Genomic DNA, 22,812 nt, shown 5'->3' with positions numbered 1-22,812 from the left:
AGAGAGAGAGAGAGAGAGAGAGAGAGAGAGAGAAAGAGAAAGAGAGAGTAGTTTGTTTGCCCTCTCAGCTCCCTTTTGTATGAGGCATTTCGTTTGTCATTGTTGAAAATAAAAACATTACAACTCGTCAGTGTCATCCGCAGACACGCAACACTGGGAACATCTGTGTGTAGGCCACAATAGCTGGGGGAAATCAGTCGTGTGTTTAAAGAAAAAAACTGGAACACAATGCAATAGCTTCACGTCAAGGAACAGGTAACCATCCAGGCACAATATGATTGCCTATGTTCGCAATGGAAGCGGTTTGCTTCCTGGTTTGCATAAGGTTTGCTGTCATATCACCCAATTTATTCATTGGGTCTCCACTGTGCACTGTGTAAGTTAGTACTTAAACATTTTCCTGTCTTTCCGATTCAATGTAAGAAATCTTTGACTTAAAATTGTCTAGCTTTAAAGCATGAGCCTAAAGTCAACATACCGAGAGCAAAACACAAATCAAAAGAAAAGGAAAACAAAAAGTCTGCCTCTTAACAGTGAGCGCCGTTTGGCCCCCAGGGCATGTACACACAAGAGTTCGGGCACGGAGAGCAAATTGCAAATGCATCTACTTGATCTCTAATTTAATCCCGATGAAGGTGGTGAAAGGGTGTCTGTGTAGCTTGGCGGGGCGGAAGGGCACCACGAGCGAAGACGATGATGATGATGTACCACCAGAGAACGCAGAGAGAGAGAGAGAGAGAGAGAGAGAGAGAGAGAGAGAGAGAGAGAGAGAGAGAGAGAGAGAGAGAGAGAGAGAGAGAGAGAGAGAGAGCTGGAAGGGATGGATCAGCGCCATGGGGTAATCCCCATATCAGCGGCACCTCATGAGCTCATGAGCAAGCGCCGCGACGCCCCTCTCATCACCCTTCAACCCCCTTATGGCTGACACCCAACACTAACAGGGCAAACAGGGGTTGCACAGGGATGAGTCTGTACGCTAACTCACATGTGGGTGGTAGGGTGGTGTAGCTTCGATGTGTCAATCATTTACCTTAGATACCTGCCTCAGTGTGTATTGATAGGTATGAATGAATGGTACTATTTTACAAAAACAAAAAAGAGCCATACGGTACAAGGCATGAACATATTGGAGCTAGTTGGATGAAGAAGACTAATCTCATAAAATTAGCACATACTGATAAGACACCTGCCTAAATTCATTCACACTTTCAATCTAATAAATGGACAGCGAAAATTACATTGACAATGATACATACAGAGGCAGTGGTAAGGGGCCTCCACTGTCCTGAATGACCTGTCAAGGCTAAAGGACAAAGTGATGAGGAGGAATGTAAAGGATGCTGCTGTGAGAGAGGTCCTTATAGAAAGCCACTCACCTGGAACTGACATTTGTCCAAGAGAGGACACTTAGACGTCTGCCTCGAGGCTTGCAATGGAAAGTTTGGTGCATAAGAAGGGAATATTTATTTGCAATATAATTTCATTGGAAGTGTCTCTGTCGTTCGAACACTAGAATGTGCTAATCCCTCAACAGGTAATTAGCGAATAACAAGATCATCATCATCATCATCATTAATCATGTCTTGGCATTAAAGGTGATAATGGTCTCCAAGTTCTCAGTGACGCACATATAAAAATAGTTTACAGCTATTTTATCACAACATCAGTGCCCTCCACAGGTATCATAGCACTGTCATATCTCAGAGATCGTCAGCATCTAAACAAGTTAGGTAGTGACATCAGCTGTTGGCATCATGAATCATGCGAGTCAGAGAAAACCATGTGATTTGAGTGTAGTAGGGTCAGGTGATTGTTGCCGCTGCGTTGTGAGGGACACAACTCTTAACAAATACAAGTGCCAGGGAATGGATGTCAGGGACGCGTAAGCAAAGGTGGAGCCAAAAATTGAAAACCAACCACTGTGAAATCCTCTAGCATCCAACCTGACGGTGCCTGTGGACAAACTGTGTGACGTTCCCATAGAGCCCCACAGTGGAGGTGTCATAATACCCATAAAACCTAGCGGTCACAGGGAAATGGTTCCAATCATTTTTACACCATTTACTTTTTCCATAGGGGATTTTAGAAACACGTCAAATAAAAGCTGTATTTCATGTAGGCTTACCCTGGCTCAACATTTTAATAACCGTGTAAATCTCTCTAGGACAAGCTGACTTTTATCAATATATTCAGCTCGATTTACTCTCAAAAATGGTAATTAGCATCAAAGTAGACATCATGCAAAACTACAAATCCCTGCAAGCTCCTGCACGTATTCTCTAGTGGACACCTTTGCCAACAAGTATTGTGTCAATTTAAAACTTGCACAAGACAGTTCACAGAATTGTCAATTTGTCAGAAATGCAGCCAATTTATTCATTGCTACATTTAGCCAACATTAGATGGTAAGAATCTCTGGATTAACTTTTGCCTCGATACGGTAATCTCGTCCAGATCATCATGGCATTTCTAGTTCTTTATGATATCCATATTAGCAGCTAATTAGCATTTCATTTTGGGGGGGTAAATACAGACCAATATATTGATAAAAGTCACCTTGTCCTAGAGACAGTTATCAAAGCGTCACGCCAGGGTAAGCCTACACGAAACCCAGACCTCATTTTAAGTGTTTAAGAAACACCCTATGGAAAACATTAATGGTGTAACAATGATTGGAACCATTTCCCTGTTTGACTGCTAGGTTTTATGGGTATTATGGGTATTATGACTCATACTCTTGCTGCGGGTGATTGTCTTGTCGCTCTTGTTGCAGGTGATTCTCTGATCCACCTCTACGCAGACGACACCATTCTGTTTACATCTGGCTCTTCTTTGGACACTGTGTTAACAAATGAGCTTCAATGCCATACAACACGCCATCCGTGGCCTCCAACTACTCTTAAAACGCTGGTAAAACGAAATGCATGCTTTTCAACTGATCGCTGCCCGCACCCGCCCGCCTGACTAGCATCACTACTCTGGACGGTTCTGACTTAGAATATGTGGACAACTACAAATACCTAGGTGTCTGGCTAGACTGTAAACTCTCCTTCCAGACTCATATTAAACATCTCCAATCCAACATTAAATCTAGAATCGGCTTCCTATTTCGGGACAAAGCCTCCTTACCTCACGCTGCCAAACATACCCTCGTAAAACGGACTATCCTACCGATCCTCGACTTTGGCAATGTCATTTACAAAATAGCCTCCAACACTCTACTCAGCAAACTGGATGCAGTCTATCACAGTGCCAACCGTTTTGTCACCAAAGCCCCATATACCACCCACCACTGCAACCTGAATGCTCTTGTCGGCTGGCCCTCGCTACATATTCGTCGCCAGACCCACTGGCTCCAGGTCATCTATAAGTCTTTGCTTGGTAAAGCTCCGCCTTATCTCAGCTCACTGGTCACCATAACAACACCCACCTGTAGCACGTGCTCCAGCAGGTATATCTCACTGGTCATCCCCAAAGCCAACACCTGCTTTGGCCACCTTTCCTTCCAGTTCTCTGCTGCCAATGACTGGAACGAATTGCAAAAATCACTGAAGTTGGAGACTTATATCTCCCTCACTAACTTTAAGCATCAGCTATCTGAGCAGCTTACCAATCGCTGCAGCTGTACACAGCCCATCTGTAAATAGCCCATCCAATCTACCTACCTCATCCCCATATTGTTTTTATTTACTTTTTTGCACACCAGTATTTCTACTTGCACATCATCATCTGCACATCTATCACTCCAGTGTTAATTTGCTAAATTGTAATTACTTTGCTACTATGGCCTATTTATTGCCTTACCTCCTCAAAGCATTTGCACACACTGTATATAGACTTTTTCTATTGTGTTATTGACTGTACGTTTGTTTATTCCATGTGTAACTCTGTGTTGTTTTTTTGTGTAGCACTGCTTTGCTTTATCTTGGCCAGGTCGCAGTTGTAAATGAGAACTTGTTCTCAACTGGCCTACCTGGTTAAATAAAGGTGAAATACTTTTTTTTTTTTAAATACAGTGGTACTCTATTGAACCATATACTCAACTTCACACATACTGTATTTCTTCTTTCTATTCATCTTTCGATCTGAAGCAAACAAGTATGTTCTTCACCAGTTACTTTAATTTAGACAGTACGGGATGAAGTCTCAAAAAGGTCTTTATATGCTAATAAAATAAAGTATATCAACATTTATGAAATGATGAGAGTGTGGTAAGAGTACCCTTATTCTGAATTATGAGTGAGAATTTTGGTTCCACTGCCTTTGAAATCCTACAGGGTCATATATTGCCTGTGAATATGCATAACATAGGCTACCAATGTTAAAACAGATTACATTCACCCCAAGCCTATTCATATAATTTCTAGATTGACACAGGACTGACATATAGACTGACATATAGACAGTTGTGGAAAAAGTACTCAAGGTATCTTTAGTTTTACACAAGTATGACAATTAATAGAAAAATCACTCAAGTAAAAGAGAAAGTCACTCAGTAAAATACTACTTGAGTAAAAGTCTAAAAGTATTTGGTTTTAAATATACTTAAGTATCAAAAAGTAAAAGTATAAATCATTTCAAATTCTTTATATTAAGCAAACCAGACGGAACAATTTTTATTACATTTTTTATTTACAGATAGCCAGGGGCGCACTCCAACACGCATACATAATTTACAAACAAAGCATTTGTGTTTAGTGAGTCCCTTATGTAAGTAAAAAGTATATTTTCTTTAGGAATTAGTGAAGTATTTTCTTTTTATATATATTTTAAAATGTAACCTTTATTTAACTAGGCAAGTCAGTTAAGAACAAATTCTTATTTACAACGATGGCAAGTAGTCAAAAATATAAGTAGTAGAGTAAAGTACAGATACCCCAAAAAACTACTTAAGTAGTACTTTAAAGTATTTTTACTTAAGTACTTTACACCACTGCCCATAGAAGCAAATGTTCCCCAAAAGCAAAAAATAAAATTTCAAAAAAAAAAGTGTACTTTTCTTGCAACAACTGAATTACTTTTGTAACTTACTCTTCTGTTCATTGCTGCTTTTTAAAAAGGGTTCTGAATCAGATGGAATCTCTGTCTGTGCACTGGAGAAGTATAAAATGTCTGTTTTTCAGATTGGATGATAACTTCCCAGATCAAAAGTTAGGATAAAACCCAGTCCTGGCATTCGACAGGCATGTGACATGGAAGACAATTCTCCCAAATATGTAAACTGAAGAAGCCCTCTGGTGCCCAATGAAAAAGAGTGCCTCGTCTCCCCCTGCAATTACATAATGCAAATACTGACATGCTCTGGTAGCTATAGATTAATTAGCACCACTGTCTTGTATCTGAGATTGTTGAACTTGGACACTAAAGCAGAGACTGGCTCCGTTCCAGAGGCACGCCAAGCCAACCTGAAAATAGTGCCAAAACAGTCCCTCCGATCCTTTTGAAATCAAAAACCCTGATAAACCTGATGGATATAATGCCCGCAAGTCCATACAGGAGCACAATTGCAAATTAAGAAACCGTTCCACAAAGAAGATCCAAAATGGCTGTTCCTTATTTGGAACCGTCGCTAGTTTAGGTCTTGGAAAGTTTGTATACAGTTGCATTCTTTACTATCTCCAGACATTGCTGATGCATTCAGAACACATGGTTGTTTAGATGATGTAGAGAAACTGATACTTTATCAAAGCTACCAGCATGAGTTTTTTCTTCCCTCCATTTTGGCTCTGGTCCCACCAGTGTGAGAGGTGCCTACGTGCAGTTCTTCTTCTGCAGTAGTGGTGTAAACTGGCAGTCAATATGAGGCTGACCAGAAGATTAGACTTTCAACAGGTCTAACCTGTACAGTTCGGCATCAGTAGCTTCTGCGTTCAAAATAAACTTTTGGCGACCATATCGCTTCATGCACATTCTGAGCAGTGTGAGTAATGATCCTGCTAGCAGGCCACAGACAAATGCAGACGAGGTGTTGTGACAACCCGGTTCACGCCCCGGTGAAGCTTTTCCAGGTTGATAGAGAGGTTGGCGCCAAACTTGGGGAAACTGTACCAAAAGTACCAACAAGATACACAGTAGTTAAAGATGCAGTCTGGGACCTTAAGCACTTATAGATTCATAAGGGATGACGTATTACACAATTGTGCAACATTTTTGGGGACTATTTTCAAAACAACTACTTCCTGAAATTATAAAAAACTCTGGAGCATCACTTTAATGTGAACTCAGGTACTTCCCAGCTAGTACAGCCCATTTGGTTCCTTGGAAGTTCTGGGAACATACGTTTTTGGTTACCAATTGCTTCTGGGAACGATGACATAAGTTTCCTGACCAGTTAAACGTTCTGAGAACGGAAATGAACATTGTTCTGGGAACGTCCATTTTTAGGTTGCAGGGAGGTTCTGAGAACGTTTTACTATGGTCCCGAAAGTTTTCCTGGGAGGTTTTAAGAATGAAAACTGTAGGTTATTTAGAGGGTTTCGAATAACTTCCTTAAAACTTTCACTGAATGTTTCAATAAGACTTTTTAATAACACTGCTAGCTTGTTTTAAACTCCAAGCACAGATATGACACATGTAAATTAATTTTCTTAGGCATTAGTCATGCAAACACGTTTCTTTTTTATTGTGGGACGACATCAGTAAGATTCTAACCTATGATTTTCTGTTCTCTATCCATGGAATTAGGCCACTGTGCCACCAGAATACTCACACAACACTGTTAATTTCAGTCTATTAGGGTGGCAGGTAGCCTAGTGGTTAGAGCATTGGGCCAGTGACCGAAAGGTTGCTAGATTGAATCCCCAAGCTGACAAGGTAAAAATCTGTCATTCTGCCCCTGAACATAGCAGTTAACCCACTGTTACTAGGCTGTCATTGTAAATAAGAATGTGTTCTTAACTGACTTACCTAGTTAAATTATAAATAAAACAGACCCCATTTCAAAGGAAACAAGCACTCATTAAGATCTGGTGTGATGAATTAGTTGGCGCGGCCAACACACTTTAGAAGATAGAGTTTTGTTGATGCCGAGAACAGAATGCATATGTTTTTAAACAACATTCTTAGAACGTTACTGTTTTCTTGTGTTTTTTTATGTAATGTTTTCTTAATGTTCTGAGAACATGACTTTAAATAGAACCATGTGGAAACCTGCAGAAAATGTTATGCTGAAGTACTGAATGTTCCTCTGAACTATTTGAGAACATTCCCAATGTCAAACCAGTTGGAGAACATTCCTAGAACATGACAATAAAAAAATAAAGAATGTAACCAATTTTGAACTATTTGGAAACATTCTGTTAAAATAATGAAATACCAAGCAAATAATGTTGTTTGGTTAAGTTCTTTAAATGTGCTGAGAATGATCCAAAGCCAAGCAACTATCCTACACCATTCCCAGAATGTTGTGGGAAGGTTGTATGAAAACTAACCATAGGACAAGCACGCTCTCACCAAGCTCTGAGAAACATATGGTTCTCAGAACTTTATGTGCTAGCTGGTTGTATACTTCCAAAAATCTGAACAAGATATACAGTAGTTAATGTGAATTCATGAAACAAATTAAACATAGAATTGTTTTAGTTTGTTGATAGTCAGCAGATAAATGCATCACTGCCTCTGAATAGTTTGATTGACACTGAAGCTTGTGCATTACCAGAGATGTATGATTCAAACAATGATTATGTTATTTACAAAAGGCAAAGAAAACACTTACAGGGAACTATTTTGAATGATAGCATGACAGCCACTTGCTTCCACCGAAAACCTGACACACAGGAAATACCCCTGTGCTCCTGGAACTATTGGGTAATATTTTGGTTTGGCACTCCAGGGGTGCATCTCAATGATCTAAAATGGCTTCCTACCCTTGTATCCTTTCCATTTGCACTGATATGAAAAGACATTGAAAAGTGAAAGCAACTCCCCAGTAAGCAATAGATAGCAATATGCTGGATGGATAGGCTTTCACATACCCTGCTTTCAGATCAGTGCTGATGAGGGATAGAAGATGAGAAGAGGCCACTACTTTAGTCCATTGATATACTGTACACCCTGCGTCTCATACTGCTGTATCCTGTTAGGATTTTCTGCTGTAGCTAGCTGCCTGAGAGGACACCAGCGCCCCCCAACCACGAACCCTACCCTCAGGATAGCTCAGCTCAGGCAACTCATTCTGAGACGGCCCGATGCAGTGGGGTGATAAGGCCAAAGAGGACACCTTTCCGTGAGAATCCTTATCTGAGAAGGAAGCGAAAGCCAAAAATGTACTGTCTTCTTTAAGAGGCATGAAGCTGCTGGTTTAAGCCACCGCCTCCCAGATAGACATCTTAAAGTCAGGATATTGTGCATCGTTCCCGATAAGCAATCTGCCAGCTGCCATGCACCATGGATTCCACTAGGCTCATTTGATTTCTCCCCGTCTTGCACCCTCCCTCTCAGACCTGTTTTTGATCATCACCAAGTGGCCCACAAAGGAAAACAGCCATTAGTGCAGAGCCACATCTGAGTCACAGGCAAGGGGGAGGACGCATTTCATCCCAATATGGTGATTTATTTATATGTATGGACAGAAAATAATTTGCATGATGAAAAATAGAGATTTGCTGAAAAAGCCTTGCCACGTTTCATCAACATTACAAGCATTACAAACAATCCCCTTGTTTTGTAATGGATACCCTTTGACTAGGTTGGGCCGTTATAGACTGCTCTTAGATTTAGGACACAAAAGGAGGTACTGGGTGTATGGATGAGGACTGTGTGATTCGTCTGGGTAAGTTCTCCAGCCATAGGGGCCATTAAGAACTCCAAGATGAAGGGAGAGCACAGATACCAGCTGTGCAGGGGGACTCCAACTAAAAGACAAGAAACAACAGAATCAGATGCAGGCAATAAACCTGATAGAATATGTCCATACTGTAACTCCATGTAAATTGTCAATTCACTGAATATGTTAACACTGTGGTAGATTTTCTAAATAAACAGGGGCTTATAACTACCCTAAAGGTGTAAAAGAAGTCCATTGAATAATGTTATTTTTCCCATGCACAATAGACCATACAATTGATCCCACAATAAGAGCCACTTCTATGGAACTGGGCTTTGATATGTTTTGTTGATTTGCACAGTTGCTTAGATGATGTTTTCCTGCGTGGCCCCTTGCACACGTCAGTCTCCACATTATCCCTGCCGACCCACAGATAGCTGATTGCCAGAGATACCTTGGCTGATTTCAGCTAGAAGGCCTTTGATGGACCCGTTGTGATGGTTTCTCCCCTATTGTGATAAGCATCCGTTGTGATCTTCTTCTTGTTGTTCATTCTGATGAAAGTCGACATCGATGCCTAATGCACAGTCAGAAGGATGAAAGCTGTCTATGAGGACAGTAGTGTGATGGTAGGGTGTACAGGGGAAGTTGTATATCGACGGTAGTAGGGTGTACAGGGGAAGTTGTATATCGACGGTAGTAGGGTGTACAGGGGAAGTTGTATTACGACGGTAGTAGGGTGGACAGGGGAAGTTGTATATCGACGGTAGTAGAGTGGACAGGGAAAGTTGTATTACGACGGTAGTAGGGTGGACAGGGGAAGTTGTATTACGACGGTAGTAGGGTGGACAGGGGAAGTTGTATTACGACGGTAGTAGGGTGGACAGGGGAAGTTGTATTACGACGGTAGTAGGGTGGACAGGGGAAGTTGTATATCGACGGTAGTAGGGTGGACAGGGGAAGTTGTATTACGACGGTAGTAGGGTGGACAGGGGAAATTGTATTACGACGGTAGTAGGGTGGACAGGGGAAATTGTATTACGACGGTAGTAGAGTGGACAGGGGAAATTGTATTACGACGGTAGTAGGGTGGACAGGGGAAGTTGTATTACGACGGTAGTAGGGTGGACAGGGGAAGTTGTATTACGACGGTAGTAGGGTGGACAGGGGAAGTTGTATTACGACGGTAGTAGGGTGGACAGGGGAAGTTGTATTACGACGGTAGTAGGGTGGACAGGGGAAGTTGTATATCGACGGTGGTAGGAAATACAGGGGGACAAGGTGAAGCGATGGTTACAGTTAAGAATGGGGACATTGTGGCATAACATAAAGGTTCTCAACCTTGAACCTTTCTGAGAAAGACCCACTCAGATTCTGTGTAAGTCGCGGGTCCCCTATAACAGTCTTTACCCTTTAATATGCTATATAACCACATTTTTTGTAAGAATGGTACTGTTGAATCCCACAATGTTTTCCACAGAAAAAAATTAAGCATGGCTCAAGGTTTTTCTTAAAAGTAGCATGTCGAAGAAGTAATTTTTTTAGCATAAATTGTGAAACTTTTTGCCTTGCTCCCAATATTTTTATTTATTCGTTTGTATCCCGCTAACACATTACTTAAAAAAAACATAGCTGATTTTTTCTTGTCCTTGCCATTTCATTACCACTTAAAAGGGGACCTTGGCTTCATATCTATTAACACAAATCAAGCCGTAAATGAAGCCCTTATGTCACAATACACTGTCCCAACTCAAACATACAATACAATCACTGTCCCAACTCAAACATACAATACAATCACTGTCCCAACTCAAACATACAATACAATCACTGTCCCAACTCAAACATACAACACAATCACTGTCCCAATCGCTAAAATGTCCTTACACTTTTTAGTGTTCGTTTCATGAAATGGAAGGTGCACAGAGCACTTTTTGTCTGCTGGAATTAATTTGTGAGTGGACAAACGTGCGCGGGTAGCCTACATCTCACTGGGCACAGACAGTTCACCGTCTAGTTTAGATTTACATTTGGTTGAGTTGTCAAATAATGTGAATTCAAAGTGAAATCAATAAAACATTTCACCATGTCATTGGATTTAGGTGTGTGTGTGTGGGGGGGGGGGGGGGGTATGAAATGCTTTTATGTTGACGACTTTTTGCAAATCCAATCAGTTCTTACTACTTGGCCCACAGAGATCCTTTTAAAATGGTAGGTTTTCTAGATGTAATTCTAATTGGCCTTTAAAAAATATTCACAAGCACATACACACATAGGAGGTCCTGTACCGGGAAGAAATGAAATCTACTTTTGGCCCTGAGAACAAGTAATACAAACGTACATCTGTAAAGAGACCAATTTTAGTTCACAAAAGGTCTACGCGTTTAACATTAAAACAGTGTGCGGACAGTATTCTTACAGAAAAGTCGGTCCCCACTGGGAAAAAACTGGTTGAATTAACGTTGTTTCCACGTCATTTCAACCAAAAAATGTGATGTTGAATCAATGTGAAAAACTGTTTGGATTTGAAAAAAATCATCAGCATAAGGGAATTTCATATTTTTTACAACAAACTTTTAACCTAAATCCCATGACATGGTGACATTTTTTGGTGAGATCTTTGATAACTCAACCAAATGTAAATCAAAAGTAGACGCTGAACTGACGTCTGTGCCCAGTGGATCCTCAGTGTTGCGCGTAAACAAGCAAAGGAGCCTTTTAAGAGTCTGTGACCACTCCTAGGTCCCCCAGCAAGTGTTTAGAGCACGGGTGTAATGAGGGAGAAAAAAGAAAATAAGCAGAGATACCCATACAAACACGGGAGGGGAAAGTATTCAGTGCAAACTATGTGCTGATTACTGCTGAGCTCAACCAACGGACCTTAATTCTACCCTTTGTAATGTGAGACACATCATAAACACTGCCAAACTCAGCAGGATTAGGCACACCTGGCTACTGATATTTACCTCAGCCTGTCACTTAGTACCTGCCTGGCTGACGCACTACTAAAGCTAAATGTCAATGAACTCTGGGCAATGTGATTAATTTTGTAATTAAGTTTCGTTCAGACATTTTTTAAAGTCATAAGATTTCAGTTATTGTATTGTTTAAAGGCCCAGTGCAGTCAAACAATGTGATTTATATATATTTCCACACTATGAGGTTGGAATAATAGTGTGAAATTGCATAAATTATGATAATGCATTTTTAGTGTATGAGGTGTTTGAAAAGACTGCCTGAAGTTTCAGCCTGTTTTGGTGGGATGGAGTTTTGGCCTGCCTGGTGACATCACCAGGTGTTAAATTAGTTAATAGACCAATAAGAAAGAGTTCCAAACCTCTCTGCCGTTAACAGCTAGTTCTCAGTTTTCCTCTCCCCACTCACACCACTTCCAGACAGTCCTAGCTAAGTTCATGCTTGAGAAATTGCTCTTTGCTAAGAAGCTATTTTTGACCATTTTAATTGAAAACTATTACATCTAGTTTAGGGGTAATGTACAGATTCAGAGCTGAACTTGGAGACACCATTGAAGTATCTCCCGAGTGGCACAGCGGTCTAAGGCACTGCATCTCAGTGCAAGAGGTGACAGACACTTCAGTCCCTGGTTCGAATCTAGGCTGAATTACATCTGGCTGGGATTGATTGGGAGTCACATAGGGGGACGCACAATTGGCCCGGTGTCGTCCGGGGTAGGACGTAATTGTGAATTTGTTCTCAACTGACTTGCCTAGTTAAATTAAATACAGATATTCAGGAATAAATGTTTCTGAGGTCAGGAAGCAGAAATTGAAATCTATCCCAAAACATCACTTCTTATGCACACAATAGCATTCTCAGTTTGTCCTTACAAAACATATCTAAAATTGTAGCGAGAGGTATAGTAAATCCAATGTTTGATAAACAATGACTGTGTGAACCAGTGAAACATAGCTACTACAGTCACAGCCATGTTAGATATGGGGGTTTAGAGGTCAAATGGAAAATGCCTCGGGATACAGACCTTGAGAGCTCTATTCCCACGGGTGTGTGTTGAAAACCCACTAGGATCAGCGCTTTTGGATCCAGTCTGACACGCACTCACAAACACATATTCACTGACGCAGTCACACACACTCACACAAAAAGCTCCACGCAGCTGTGGGAGGCCCACTACTACAGGCGGGTGGAGGAACTGGGTGGATAGATAAGCATCGGGCGGGGGATATTCTTCACCACTGGTGTGTGCTGTCAACTGCAAGCAGAGGCCTTTGAGCGCTGTAGAGTGTGAAGTGCTTGTCACTGAGCCCTGAGAGTGCTTCCCTTGTGGGTAATAACACATATCTCAGGTGTTACCCTCTGCAGGGGTGATCTTTACCCCTTTACCCCAAAAAAAAGCCCCCCCCAATTTCCCACTCAAGTCAAAACCTTTACTTTCTTTCATCTTTTTGGAGGGTTTCAGCGGGTGAAAATATGGTAAGTTTACACTTAAGTTCTTGTCACATATGGAGATTAAAGCAGGAGAAATGTCCACCTATTCCAAACAATCTCATTGTTTATGTATTCGTCAACCGTCTTTATTTTACTTGATGTCCCTCAGACCATTACATTTGAAAGTGCCAACATTGGGAAAGTTGTTTTTTGGGGACAATTGTTCATTTTTATTATGATCCGTCCTGTTCGTTATTCACTGAGATGGTGGATAGATAACCTGTTTCTGGGGTACTGTAAGTCAAACATTTCTTGCGGAATATGCGCAAGGCCTATAGGCTGTAAAATGCAGACACCTTCTCACTGCATGGCTTTTGTTGGGGAAACAAACGTGGTCCATTTCATGCTTGAAGATGTTGACTTATTATGAACCAAACACCAAACACTGTTTGCTTTGCTTAAGGTGCTGTACCTTTTGCTTGAAAGTCATCCAGGTCAGTGACCACCTTGCCCCGCTGGGTGTCAAGTGCCGTTGGAATCACTCCTTCTCCTCTCCTATGCAAGTGCAAAAATCACCTATGGCAACACATCATTACTTTTACTGTGACAGTAAATAAATACCCCACCAGATTTCCACTAGTCTAATTGTTTATGGTAATGTATGATGATTTAAAAAAAAAATAAGAAACACAAGAGTTAATCAATTAAATAAATCCAAAATAATTTAGTGTAGGTAAGTGTTATTCACCATTAGAAGACTTTAATCAAATTAGCAATACAAACACTACTAAAAACTATTTTCACAGACTGTCCCTTTCCCTATTTGTCGTCCAATCCAGATTTTTATAAGGTACAGTGAATTTACATGTGAGTTCATCTGATCCTTTGAGCATGGAAACAAAAAAAGGGAACTGTAGGTTCCATGTAAGTCATGCTAAGGTTACGTTGTGTGTGTGGCCCTTAAAACCCCAGTGTCTCATGGAGGTGCCCAGGAAAAGTATGCCCCTATGAAACCCAATCCTCACATCTGCAGGATATCCCCCCCTTGACTGTAATGGTTAATGAATACCAATGCAAAACCAAATCATGTTGAACATTTCCCCGATTGATGGATTACTCCTGCATAGAGAAAAAGCAGATGAAAACGTGCTCATCCTTTTATTCACCCCATGCAGCTCCGGTGTTTGCCAAATTGCATGCTGGTTAATAGAGTGTTATGGAGGCACCAGGCTTATCAGAAGACAGGTTAATAAACTGTTTAAGTAATCTAATATATGTTATTAGTTACTACATGTGTAGGATCTTAATTTGAGCCAGTTTGTTACAGCACGAAAATAATCCTGCAGCAACAGGAAATGTAAATTATTACGTGGATTATAAATAATGGACATTTTTGAAGGGGTTGCTACAATTTTCTTAAGGGAAAATCAAGTGTGAAATGTCAAAGTGTAAATTACAAACTGAAGCCTTTTTAAACCTGAAATACACTACATGTTTTCAATTTCCTGCATTGCAGTAAAGTTATCTTTCAACAGGGTGATCAAATTAAGATCCTACAGCTGTAGCACTAAGTAGAATTCACAGGTGTATACTTGCCAAGTTGTAATTTAAAAACCAAGGTAATAATATCTTTGAGAGAGAGAATAGTTTTTGACTGCACCCCTTTAGATTTGAACAAAACTTTCTATACATATTTGCCCATGGTAGAAGTGGTCAGAAAGTTACTTTTTGGACCTGAATGCCCAAACATAATAGATAAAGGTGCTCAATGGTGACCAATTTTGCATACCCCACCATACCATGAGACATCCATGTCTTCATCACTGGAAAATATGAACTGTTGAGTTTTATATTATTTAAAAGCTTACAAACAAGGTTGTCAAACTATTTTATAATTCCATCCAAAAAAATATTTTTAAATCAAAATTGACATTTTTTACCTCAAAACGTAAATGATCTAAAAACATGTAAACTAAAGCACGCATATGTTGTAGCTTATGTCGTAGTTTAGACCCTATTTAATATAATCTAAGGTGTTTGTGTTGTGCCCGCCAACAGTTGAGACACAGCATACTCTTCAATATAGGGTGGGTGTCATGTTTTGGCTGATAAATGTACTAAAATGGGGATACAATTTCAATTTCAACATTCAAATGGTAGCACAAAGAGGGTTGGAGAGCCACACATCAGAGAATGTTGACATGAATGAGAATATAATATAAGTTCCGGAACTCCAATTTGAGCAGCAGCAGCTGAAAAATGAGCTCCTACAAATATTGAAATTTACATGGTTTTTAGAGTGAAGTACATCGGAAAAAAGCAAAAGAAAACTGCAAGACTGAATAGGAGAAAAAACAAGCAACAAACAAAGAAGATAGGCTTTTGAAAAATAGTTATTTTTCATAAAATTGTAGTTATCTTAGCAAGCTGAATTGTTTACCAGTTGCTAAGCAGTTGCTAGGGACTCTTTTGGAAGAAGCTAGCTAGCTAACGAAGAACAACAAAGAATATCTAGTTAACAGAAGAAAAGAAAGAGAAAATCAGGACAGAAGAAAAAGGATATCAAAGTGAAACAGTTCTCTAAAGACACAGGAGACAATAATACAAGAAACAACACTTCTGTAGCTTGTCAACTATGTGTCTGTCTATCCCTGTTCTCTCCTCTCTGCACAGGCCATACAAACGCTTCACACCGCGTGGCCGCTGCCACTCTAACCTGGTGGTCCCAGCGAGCACGACCCACGTGGAGTTCCAGGTCTCCGGCAGCCTCTGGAACTGCCGGTCTGCAGCCAACAAGGCTGAGTTCATCTCAGCCTATGCTACCCTCCAGTCCCTAGACTTCCTGGCGCTGACGGAAACATGGATTACCACAGATAACACTGCTACTCCTACTGCTCTCTCTTCGTCTGCCCACGTGTTCTTGCATATCCCTAGAGCATCGAGCCAGCGGGGTGGTGGCACTGGAATCCTCATCTCTCCCAAGTGGACATTCTCTCTTTCTCCCCTGACCCATCTGTCTATCTCCTCATTTGAATTCCATGCTGTCACAGTTACCAGCCCTTTCAAGCTTAACATCCTTATTATTTATCGCCCTCCAGGTTCCCTTGGAGAGTTCATCAATGAGCTTGACGCCTTGATAAGTTCCTTTCCTGAGGATGGCTCACCTCTCACAGTTCTGGGTGACTTTAACCTCCCCACGTCTACCTTTGACTCATTCCTCTCTGCCTCCTTCTTTCCACTCCTCTCCTCTTTTGACCTCACCCTCTCACCTTCCCCCCCTACTCACAAGGCAGGCAATACGCTTGACCTCATCTTTACTAGATGCTGTTCTTCCACTAATCTCATTGCAACTCCCCTCCAAATCTCCGACCACTACCTTGTATCCTTTTCCCTCTTGCTCTCATCCAACACTTCTCACTCTGCCCCTACTCGGATGGTATTGCGCCGTCCCAACCTTCGCTCTCTCTCTCCCGCTACTCTCTCCTCTTCCATCCTATCATCTCTTCCCTCTGCTCAAACCTTCTCCAACCTATCTCCTGATTCTGCCTCCTCAACCCTCCTCTCCTCCCTTTCTGCATCCTTTGATTTTCTCTGTCCCCTATCCTCCAGGCCGGCTCGGTCCTCCCCTCCTGCTCCGTGGCTCGACGACTCACTACGAGCTCACAGAACAAGGCTCTGGGCAGCCGAGCGGAAATGGAGGAAAACTCGCCTCCCTGCGGACCTGGCATCCTTTCACTCACTCCTCTCTACATTCTCCTCTTCTGTCTCTGCTGCTAAAGCCACTTTCTACCACTCTAAATTCCAAGCATCTGCCTCTAACCCTAGGAAGCTCTTTGCTACCTTCTCCTCCCTCCTGAATCCTCCTCCCCCCCCCCCCCCCCTTCCTCCCTCTCTGCGGATGACTTCGTCAACCATTTTGAAAAGAAGGTTGACGATATCCGATCCTCGTTTGCTAAGTCAAACGACACCGCTGGTCCTGCTCACACTGCCCTACCCTGTGCTTTGACCTCTTTCTCCCCTCTCTCTCCAGATGAAATCTCGCGTCTTGTGACGGCCGGCCGCCCAACAACCTGCCCACTTGACCCTATCCCCTCCTCTCTTCTCCAGACCATTTCCGGAGACCTTCTCCCCTTCCTCACCTCGCTCATCAACTCATCCTTGACCGCTGGCTACGTCCCTTCCGTCTTCAAGAGAGCGAGAGTTGCACCCCTTCTGAAAAAACCTACACTCGATCCCTCCGATGTCAACAACTACAGACCAGTATCCCTTCTTTCTTTTCTCTCCAAAACTCTTGAACGTGCCGTCCTTGGCCAGCTCTCCTGCTATCTCTCTCAGAATGACCTTCTTGATCCTAATCAGTCAGGTTTCAAGACTGGGCATTCAACTGAGACTGCTCTTCTCTGTGTCACGGAGGCTCTCCGCACTGCTAAAGCTAACTCTCTCTCCTCTGCTCTCATCCTTCTAGACCTATCTGCTGCCTTTGATACTGTGAACCATCAGATCCTCCTCTCCACCCTCTCCGAGTTGGGCATCTCCGGTGCGGCCCACGCTTGGATTGCGTCCTACCTGACAGGTCGCTCCTACCAGGTGGCGTGGCGAGAATCTGTCTCCGCACCATGCGCTCTCACCACTGGTGTCCCCCAGGGCTCTGTTCTAGGCCCTCTCCTATTCTCGCTATACACCAAGTCACTTGGCTCTGTCATATCCTCACATGGTCTCTCCTATCATTGCTATGCAGACGACACACAATTAATCTTCTCCTTTCCCCCTTCTGATAACCAGGCGGCGAATCGCATCTCTGTCAGACATATCAGTGTGGATGACGGATCACCAGCTCAAGCTGAACCTCGGCAAGACGGAGCTGCTCTTCCTCCCGGGGAAGGACTGCCCGTTCCATGATCTCGCCATCACGGTTGACAACTCCCTTGTGTCCTCCTCCCAGAGTGCTAAGAACCTTGGCGTGATCCTGGACAACACCCTGTCGTTCTCCACTAACATCAAGGCGGTGACCCGATCCTGTAGGTTCATGCTCTACAACATTCGCAGAGTACGACCCTGCCTCACACAGGAAGCGGCGCAGGTCCTAATCCAGGCACTTGTCATCTCCCGTCTGGATTACTGCAACTCGCTGTTGGCTGGGCTCCCTGCCTGTGCCATTAAACCCCTACAACTCATCCAGAACGCCGCAGCCCGTCTGGTGTTCAACCTTCCCAAGTTCTCTCACGTCACCCCGCTCCTCCGCTCTCTCCACTGGCTTCCAATTGAAGCTCGCATCCGCTACAAGACCATGGTGATTGCCTACAGAGCTGTGAAGGGAACGGCACCTCCATACCTTCAGGCTCTGATCAGGCCCTACACCCAAACAAGGGCACTGCGTTCATCCACCACTGGCCTGCTGGCCCCCCTACCTCTGAGGAAGCACAGTTCCCGCTCAGCCCAGTCAAAACTGTTCGCTGCTCTGGCACCCCAATGGTGGAACAAGCTCCCTCACGACGCCAGGACAGCGGAGTCAATCACCACCTTCCGGAGACACCTGAAACCCCACCTCTTTAAGGAATACCTAGGATAGGATAAAGTAATCCTTCTAACCCCCCCCCCCCCCCCTTAAAAGATTTAGATGCACTATTGTAAAGTGGTTGTTCCACTGGATATCATAAGGTGAATGCACCATTTTGTAAGTCGCTCTGGATAAGAGCGTCTGCTAAATGACTTAAATGTAATGTAAATGTAAATATAGGAGTCGTTTTACATTTTTACTGTTAATCTTCCATAGGAATGATAGAAATATAGATAATTGGTTTTTATTCAATTTGAATAATGTCCCAGCTAAATTGTAGTGGTCTGAAGGGATATGTCCATTTATATTTATTTGATTGAAATGACACCCACCCTTTATTCAAGAGTATGCTGTGTCTCAGCTGATGGAGGGCACAACACAAACACCTCAGATTATGTAAAATAGTGTCTAAACTACAACACATACCAGGGGTGTCAAATTCATTCCATAGAGGGCCTAGTGTCTGCTGGTTTTTATTTTTTCCTTTCAATGAAGAACAGCAGGTGAGGGGAGTTCCTTGCTAATTAGTGACCTTATTTCATCAATCAAGTACAAGGGAGGAGCGAAAACCCACAGACACTCGTCCCTCAATGGAATGAGTTTTTTCACGTGACATATGTGAACACTCAAAAAAAAATAGGAGTTTATGCTTTTTTAGATATTTGACATTTAAGGTTAAGACAACCCTGTTTGTAAGCTTTTAAATCATATAAAACCCAACAGTTTATATTTTCCAGTGATGAAGACATTGATGTCTGATGGTAGAGTGGGGTATGCAAAATGGGTCAGCTTTGAGTACCTCTATCTCGTAAATGTTTTGGCATTCAGGTCCAAAAAGTACATTTCTGACCACTTCTACCATGGGCAAATATGTATGGAATGTTTTGTCCATATCGAACGGGGTGCGGTCAAAAAGTGATTGAAATCAAATGGAAAGACCCAAATAAGTATTTAAACTTTTCTTGAAATCCAGGATATATCTTGTTATTATAGATGTTAAAATTCAATTCAATTTTTGACTTTGTTTGAAGCATATAAGATGGAAATAATATACAAGTGAATAGAAAAGCTAACAACACATGCTTACATAGACGCCCTTATCAGAGGTGTTGTTTCATGGGGGCGGATGGGGAGTGAGGGAAGACTTCTCCTAGGGGAAAAAATAATATCAGGGGAGTTATACACTGCTAATAAATGTTACAAAAGGTATCATAATACTCAATAATAGCTCTGCACAGGTATATTGTGCCAAAAGGAATAGATTATCAACAGTAGGCAAACATATTTTTAGGTGAAGATGACCCATGACCATCTCTCCCAAGAAGTGTTATTACAACAACCTCATTAAATCAACAGTTTGAACAGCATTCATCAATTAGTGTCAGTATGTGACACTTATTACAAACACAGAGACACTGAAGTGTTTCCAATGCGGAGTTACGACAATTCTCCCAATGTCGCCTTGACCGGAGAACCAGTATAGAGGGGGACTATACACTGAGTGTACAAAACATTAGGAACAGCTTCCTTATATTGAGTTGCAGCCTCTTCAGCCCTCAGAATAGTCTCATTTCGTTGGGGCATGGACTACAAGTTGTCAAAGGGGCTTCACAGGGATGCTGGCCCATGTTTACTCCAATGCTTCCCACAGTTGTGTCAAGTTGGCTGGATGTCCTTTGGGTGGTGGACCCTTCTTGATACACACGAGAAGTTGTGAATGAAAAACCCAGCAGCATTGTAGTTCTTGACACACTCAAACCGGTGCGCCTGGCACCTTCTACCATACCCCGTTCAAAGGCACTTAAATATTTTGTCTTGTCCGTTCACCCTCTGAATGGCACACATACACAATCCATGTCTCAATTGTGCCAAGGCTTAAAAATCCCTCTTTAACCTGTCTCCTCCCCTTCATCTACAGTACACTGATCGAAGTGACTTCAATAAGGGATCATAGCTTTCACCTGGATTCACCTGGTCAGTCTATGGCATGGAAAGAGCAGGTGTTCCTAATGTGTTGTACACTCAGTGCATGTCCACTGCACCTGAGTCTTATAATAAAAAGGCAGACACTCCATCTCCAACCACTAGTCAAATAAAGAATGAAACTTCAATCAGTAGAGTGCTGCTGGTAGTCAGCTGGTGCTTCTTACTCGGAGAGCTCAGTCCATGCTAAAATCACTTAGAGGATGGGGATGTTAAAAAAATCCATTTCCCTGTGCCTTTCCTCCTTGTCCCTTTTGACTGGTCTGTCTGAAGTGTTACTTTGGACACTGAGTGCCTTAGCCTGAGACAATTGGGTCCCTTGCTGCCACTGTCAGATCCGTGCGACTCTGTTTTGCTATGATAGGTGAAAGAAACAATGGAATAGTGGACAAATTGATAAATATAATGTGACTGAAAAAGTACACACAATGTTGAATGCTTTTCTAGAGGTACGTTTTGAAAAGTATTATAGGAGGGTCAATATTTTATTTGTTAGATTAGACATTTTAAATGACTTATATTGGATCAGGAAACTGGGTCCTGTATTCCTTGTTTTGGAAAACGTTACTGTGAATTTCAATTTGTGTATCACAAACCCTTGTGAATTGAGAAACAAACAACCCGTATACATTATCTCAGTACCGTTCCACTCCATGCCAACGACTGTATAATTATTTGGGTCCAAGCACAATGACTAATGATGTGATTTTTACAAAAATAGTTGTTTAAAGCTAGAGCCCTTAATTGAAACAATAACAAAGTCGTCACCCCACCTTTGTTTCGGGTAAAAGCTGAGGAATGGGCCTGGAGAAATGTAATCACTTTCAAATTCATAGACAATCTATGATATCAAAATTATAGTTTTAACCATGAGGCTATAAAGTGTTTGTTTACATTTGCATTGTTCAAAAACAAGCTTAGGCATTATGTTGGGTTTTGATGGGGTACGACAGTTGAACTAAGCACATGAGGCATTTATACGTTATAATCTTCAAGAATCAATGGGTAGGCCTACCTATCATTCATTTAGAAGCCAAAAAAACGATGTAGGATTCTAAGGACTCAGATGTTGCGATGAGCGAGGTGCAATACTTCGCTTTCATACAGTATCTGCGCAGGTGCATGGATTCGCTTCACTCTGTATGGAGTGGTAGGTACAGCCCCAAAACAGCTGAGAAGTTTAGCCTTGCGCGTCAACGTTCTTTAGTTGTTGGTGCATTGCCTCGTCGAAAACAACTGGGAACTCGGAAATCTCTGACTTCCGACTTCAGTGTATTCAAGACACATGGAACTCGGGAAAAAAACGAGCACCAACTGGGAAAAGTCTTTTCAGCGTTTACTACAATTAGGAAGCTATGTTTTAAAGTTTAGAAAAATAAATCATAATTGCTTTCAAAACGGTTTTCGAAAAACATATGAAAAATAAGGTGCATGTCAGCATATCAGAGAAATAATCTTTCAAATAAAAAATATACACTTACTGTAGCTGTTTTGCACAGATCCACAAGCTGCATGCCTTCAGTTGATGCACTACACTTCCTCCCCAGTTACACTTACACACAGGTGTTCGGAGAATGTTAGATGCTAATTAGCACAGGTGGCCGCCACTGAGGAGGTCTACGTGCCCACTAATTAGATATCAAACTGACTATGGCAGTAGGCAGATTATGCAATAGTCATGTAAATGCCTTTCTCTTTCTGAGCAATCTTTAGAATTATTAAAACAGTAAACGCCTTAATCGGCTGTCCAGCAGTGTATTTGATCTGCGCATGTGCTTGCACCAGCCGAGCTAGCCTCCCTCTAACTGTATGCGTTTTAGAAGTAATTTTCACACGCAAACGTTATATGTCTGAACTCCGAATCAAATGTACTTCTGAAAAATAACATTCTCGCTGTGGTAGAATGTTTATTTTGATTGGTGATTTTCTGCATTTATCAGGTTGCCTGATTTCAGAGGTCTCCATGTAAACAGGATTATTGGGGAAATTGTTATTCTTGCAAAACATGTAAACGTTTTAAATGGAACTATTATATTAATCTGACAATCCATAAATATCACATTATTGTGTGCATGAAACCGCATTGTCTTCCATCTGTATT

At 41.9% G+C, this 22,812-nt stretch overlaps 1 long non-coding RNA gene across 1 annotated transcript; it reads right to left on the bottom strand.

Moving 5' to 3' along the window:
- Positions 1-7,341: 7,341 nt before the first annotated feature.
- LOC145865770 (uncharacterized) lies at positions 7,342-22,370 on the bottom strand. Its single transcript, XR_014383079.1, has 4 exons — positions 22,193-22,370; positions 19,816-19,878; positions 13,644-13,747; positions 7,342-8,852 (listed from the first exon to the last, which is right to left on the bottom strand). It is a non-coding gene; the product is annotated as an uncharacterized LOC145865770 (long non-coding RNA).
- Between the last annotated feature and the right edge of the window lie 442 nt (positions 22,371-22,812).

Source organism: Salmo salar, chromosome 29, assembly GCF_965601325.2.
Source record: "Salmo salar chromosome 29, fSalSal1, whole genome shotgun sequence".
NCBI classification, from domain to species: Eukaryota; Metazoa; Chordata; class Actinopteri; order Salmoniformes; family Salmonidae; genus Salmo; species Salmo salar.
This window is presented reverse-complemented; position numbering and strand designations above follow the sequence as displayed.